Source organism: Perognathus longimembris, chromosome 20 (genome assembly GCF_023159225.1).
Source record: "Perognathus longimembris pacificus isolate PPM17 chromosome 20, ASM2315922v1, whole genome shotgun sequence".
Classification (NCBI taxonomy): domain Eukaryota; kingdom Metazoa; phylum Chordata; class Mammalia; order Rodentia; family Heteromyidae; genus Perognathus; species Perognathus longimembris.
This window is the reverse complement of record NC_063180.1, coordinates 37,416,564-37,422,413: the sequence shown is the minus strand read 5'-3', so window position 1 is coordinate 37,422,413 and position 5,850 is coordinate 37,416,564. Positions and strand designations below refer to the sequence as shown.

At 43.5% G+C, this 5,850-nt stretch overlaps 1 protein-coding gene across 7 annotated transcripts in view; it reads right to left on the bottom strand.

The window, feature by feature from the left end:
- Positions 1 to 5,083, bottom strand: part of Mef2a (myocyte enhancer factor 2A) — an 88,412-nt gene extending 83,329 nt beyond the window's left edge. For all 7 annotated transcript variants that reach the window (XM_048329800.1, XM_048329802.1, XM_048329798.1 and 4 more), the window contains exon 1: positions 4,999 to 5,083. The gene's annotated coding sequence lies outside the window, so the exon portion shown is untranslated. The remainder of the gene's footprint in view (positions 1 to 4,998) is intronic.
- Between the last annotated feature and the right edge of the window lie 767 nt (positions 5,084 to 5,850).

The following is a 5,850-nucleotide window of genomic DNA, read 5'->3' as shown; positions in this document are numbered from 1 at the left end:
TGTTTTACACTCACATCTGGTTGGCTTCCCTGAACAACTCTCAGCAGTATTTAATGTTATAATCCTTATTTTATACACTGACTCTCAAAGAGACAAGGAACTTGCCAATGAGCACAGAGTAAACAGAGAGGATATTTTACCCTAGCACTCTGATTTTAGAGGTCCATCTTTGAACTCTTACATTATGGCTTCTCTACTAATCTTAAATGCCTTCTGAGTATTTTTTTTAAGAAATGACATATAAATCTGAATTTTAGAAACACAATTGCAATCTCTTATGTGGTACAAGGACTGCTAAGGATAAGTATGAAAAGTGAGACAGACACTGTATTACTCAATGCAAGAGCAATTTGTTTATAATAAGCCCCAAAGTTACATGTTATTTTACCTGGTCAAATAAGCAGCTCCTAGTTTCAGAGGTCACAAACCATACCTCAAAACAAAGCCAAATCTGTAAGGTCCATCCCTGGAGGGCTCCAAGCAGATGCACCCCCACCTCATTAAGTCGCCACCCAGTTACCTGGGTAACCAGCAGACCTGGAGGCAACTTACAAAATCAATCTGCACGTGCATGCCTCTGGTCTCAGAAACAACAAGTAAAAAGGACCAGCTCACAAGTAGAAATTCACCACCTACTAATGAAAACAATTCCTAAAACATATACACCCATAAAGCTTATATTTCTGAGTACAAAAATAAAATTAATTTAATTCAAACAACCACTAAAAAGATGTACCTTAGCTTAGAAACTTAGTCAAACTTACATTTTTCACTCAGATTAACAATTCCTCTGGCTTTCTGCATCATCAGCTGCTATCTGATGAATTTACCTACCATTACACATTAGTGTCCAAATGGTTTTCCACCTCACATATGAGCTAATGTTTCTAACATGCTTGTGACTTCAATTGAATAATTTAAGACAACTAATATTAGGTAAATATTAAATTCAGTAAAATACAGATGTTAAACCTATAACAAACGTATATAAAATATTATTTGCTCAATAAGTGGCCAACATAATATCCTATACTATGCTTGACACTAATTTCAAATGAGTTTATACTCTTTATAATAAACTGGATAAGACAGTCCATTTAGGTACAAAGGGTACCTAACAAAGGTACACCAGGATATACAAAGTATAAAATGATAAAATCATTTAGCTTCACAGACCAGAAAAAAAGAGCACTAAAAAGGTATATCTACCCACTAGAGAAAACTTATTTTTAAGTATACGTATTCCAAATGGGTTATAAAATTATTTTTCTAATTTCAAATATTAAAAGATAGTTTCTTCGAGATTATCATCTCACAATAAACTCACAGAAGAGTAGGAAAGCTACTTAAATTTAACTTTAAATTTTTTTTAATGGGGAGAGTATAGGCAAAAAACCAAAACTATTAAATGCAGATCAAAAATCTAATGGTGAGCAATCAACTAAACATTTTATGTACAATCTGACAATGACTTTAAGAAGGACTTTCTGATAAAAATCCTTTTGGTCACAAACAAACCCATTCTGGGTACTGAGCACGGTATGGATATCATCTTCATAGAAAGGAGGAGATGAAAAGCACATGAGGATGGAAATAACCCTCAGGCAGTGAGCTAGAAACTTCTACACTCACTATCTCACTTAAATTCTAACATTGCCATGGGGGTAGACCTTGCAATTCCTCCCCCTTTTACAGGAGATCTTTCATAACTTTGTTAGTATGGTGAAGTTTCTATAGCAATCAAGACAGAACTGCAAAATCAAGTAGACCTCCCTTATGAAGACTTGCAAATCTTACATACTTATCTAACTGATTCAATTTCCTTATTTACTTTTTTTTTTTTTTTTACTATTTAAACATCAAGAAAGCACTCTCTTCCCAATTTACTAATAATGTTTACAGACTTTCTCTTTCATCTGGAAAAAGGTAAATTTTCAACTCGCAAGATATTATTCTCACTGCCCATTCACTGATTAAAAAAAATTACACTAGACTGCAACATTCAAATATACTGTAAGTTTATCTTTGAAAACAAACACGGGGAGCATAATCTGACTATAAAAAAGAATAGTTAAAATTGAAATGTCCCTCCCCTCAAAAAATCCATGTTCGTTATCTCTAAGTTAAACTAAATTCCTCTTGCCAGAATAAAAGCAGCAAAGAGAGGGAAGAAGATGGCTTTCAAAACTGACTGACTAGCATGCTGCCTTTCCAATAATAAATTTGATTATGGCTTTCAAAACTGACTGACTAGCATTCTGCCTTTCCAATAATAAATTTGACTATGGCTTCCTCCTCCAAAGCCAGAACACAAATCTAAGATGCAATTCCACTACCTCAAACTTCAAAATCATTTGCTAATGAACATTTCCAAAATTACTTAAACAACCTCAGAAACATTTCAATATATCTCTCTTTGATAGTCTGACAACTAATGGATGACACAGCTATTACTTGAATATTTGCAAAAATATTAACTTGTATTGCATTCTAAGTGGGAAATACAAAGCTGTACAAAGCACTTTCTCTGAAAAAAATACAGCATCAGCATCTGAAATGACATCTTAAAAGATTATTTCTAATTGAATTTACCAAAAAAAAATCTTTGTCACGCATAACCACATAAAATATATATTGGAGGTAGAGAACCATGGAAAAGGGTGGCATGGATCAAAATGCATTGTGCTCATAAGCTGACAAGATTCAATGAAACCCTTTGTACAATGCCTTAAAGATAATAAAAAAAATTAAACACAAATGGAAAAAACTATATACAGGAGGATATTTTTCTCAAGGCATAATTTAACAAGCTGATATTACAATTACTTTTGAGCCTCAAAAAGTTGTATTTCTTCCCCATCATCCTCCTGATAATTAAAAAACTTTTGATAAGACTAGTTAAGTGTAATTAATTGTAATTTTAACCTTTGTTATAATGTAAAAATGGCTAAAATTCATAGTGTGAGTTAAATGAAATAGGTAAGGAAATAATTGTTTAGAGAGGTCACTATTATTCACAAGTATTGACTGCTTTAGTAAGTATCTATGAGAGGCACTCTTCCAAGAGAATTAGTAATGTAGGATCTACAAACAATTCAAACCACTAGCTTTAGCTCTTCTGATGATTTTCATTATCATGTCACTATCTTGGCTTTTGCAACAACTCTCACTGAAAATTAAGTGATTCCAGTGTCAATGATTGCATCACCATATACAACAAATGCTTAACCTCACTGTCTAATACAACAGACATGTACCTAGCAATATCACATTTATATAAACATTGCACTTAATTTCAACTCTAATTTAAATCAGTTCCTGCTTTGGTGAAAATACTCTTTCCCCAAAACAAACAAAAGTTGCCTTTTACAGGAAAATAAATGACAAAGCTCTCCAAAAACAATTGTACATACCAAAAAAAAAAAAGCCCTAGTAACACAATAGTTATTTTTATCTTCGCCTCCTAAATCCACATTATTAAAAGAAATGTCATTTTAATATATTTAAAAAAAACTATTTTGTTTACTTTTTCCACAGCCTGTTCAAGTACTGCCAAGGTAACATAGATTTTGAAACTGACAACTACAATACTTAGCAGTTGCCAAAACAACACAGCTGGATTCTTAAAGGGAAAGTACTCTTGTGTAACGTACACCTAATTACAGTTTTAGAGCGCCTCATCTTATAGTAATAATAGACGAGACAAGACACAGGGGAAAGGATCTACGCTACAAACGCGAAAATCTGTTTAGACAATATGAGTTTAAAATATGTGCGTTATTATCAACACATCACACAGCAGGGCTTTCTAATAGCACACGATCATTGGAATCCCAACCTCGGTGTAAACTAGAAAGGCACATGAACGACACCAGGTTGGATCCAATCATCTACACATGGGTCTCCCAACACTGGAGCAGCAAAGGAGACTAGCTTGCACCATTCGGAAATAGAGATTTTTGTCTGACCAAGAATTTTACAGTTACACTTTCACCACGTTTTTGTTTTTTTTTAAAGATTCCTTCCCCCTCCTAATAAATCAATAAATCTAACTCAGAAAATGCTCACCTTTCCCAAACTCGTTTGCACTGTCACCTTTTTTTTTTTTTTTTAAATCCTCGCAGTTCGAGTGACATGAAACCAAAAGGCGACAACACAACACCTTCCCTAGCCGGCTGGAGAGATCCATCCACTTGGATCCCTCGACGGCCCCTAGATCTCAGAGATGTCGCCTTGCACCGCCCGGTGTCTGCACCCGCAGGTGTTCCCCCCCTTCCCACCCGCCCCCAAACACTCCTCCAGACCCGGGTCACCACTCCGCCATTGACACATTGACACACACACACACTCACTCGAGTTCAAACCCAAATATTCCACCCCGTTAGATCAAGCTTCTCCCAGAACACCAGTGGGGAACTTGTTCAAGTCCAACAACAAGCCAGAGCACCCCTCACCAGCCCCTCCACTCGGGGGGACTCGATCCTCCAGGGGAGACCCCGCGCCTGGCTCCGAAGACCCCCCCCCCCCGCCCCGGGAACTCCTTCAACTTTCAAGGAGGAGACCGCCGCCGCCGCCGCCCCTCGACCCCCCACGGGGCGCGCAAACCCCGAGACGCCCGCCACGACCCCGCGTGGCCGGGTCCCCCCGCCACCCCGTCCTCCAGCAGCGCCCCGTCGGACCCCCTTCCACCCCGGGCCCGCCCTCGGCACCCCGCCCCCACCGCGAGGGCGCCTCGCCCCTCGGCGTCCGCCCCACCTCCCCACCCCTAGCCTCCCGCTGGCACCCTCCGCGCCCCGCGACCCCGTTCCCGTCCCAGGCCGGACTCGGCCTGGTCGTGGGGTCCCCGGAGCTGCTCCCTCACACACAGTGGACGGCCGCGCCGCCCCCCTCCCTTGCACCCCCACCTCAGCCCGGCGCCGACACCTAACCGGGCCACCGCCCCCCTCCCGGCACTACTGCCATCCCGGTGGGGAGCGCCCCGCCGTCCGCGGCCCTCACCGTCTCTCCGGCGCAGCTGGCGGGCTCACACACGCCGCAGTCCGGGCCCCGCCACCACACTCCGCGCGCCGCCCGCCCGCCCGGAGCCGCCGCCTCCTTCAGCCCCGGACTCGCCGGGACATCCGCGCACGGATCCCCACACTGGGGCTATTTTTAGGAGACAGGCCTCGGCCAGACCGGAACTCGTTCTTCGAGAGGCGCATGCGCGCTGTGCCGCACGTTCAGTGTCCCTCCGCCGGCCTTGCTTTAACACCCCCCCCTTCCCAGCCCCCCCCCCCTTCTCCTTGACTTAATTTGTCGCTTCTCCCGGAAGATTTCTTTTCAGGGATGATTTCTCCTCTTGGTAGGTTCTAGAGTGCTTGAAATTTGGAAGACAACGTTAAAGGCAAAGGGAATCACACGGTGTGGTAGCGAGCTCTAATTCCAGAAGGACGTGAGGGACGGACTATGTTTTTTTCCGGGTGGGTGAGGAAGGAGACGGATCACCCGGCACAGGAAGGAGATGACGGCGGTTTGGCGCCGGTGCTACAGGCTGGAGCTCGCTTGAGGGACTGTGTTCTCCTGGAAGGGAGACTGGTCACTTGACGCGAGCCTCGGGCGCCTCCTAGGGCGGGGCGGCCCCAGGCGGCGTCGCTCCCTCCCGCCCCCGCCGACCCTGCTTCCCTGACCGACCCGTAGGAGCAAGAGCACGAGCCAGAGCCGGGAGCTGCCCCAGTGAAGCGTCGCGTGACAAATAGCCGCGCGTGGACGGTAGTCTCAGCCAACCCGGGACGCCGGGAGGCGGGGCTTGGGTCATTGGGCGTGGTCTGATTCCCTGGGGGCGTGGCCTCGGCTGAGTGGGTGGGTCCAGCA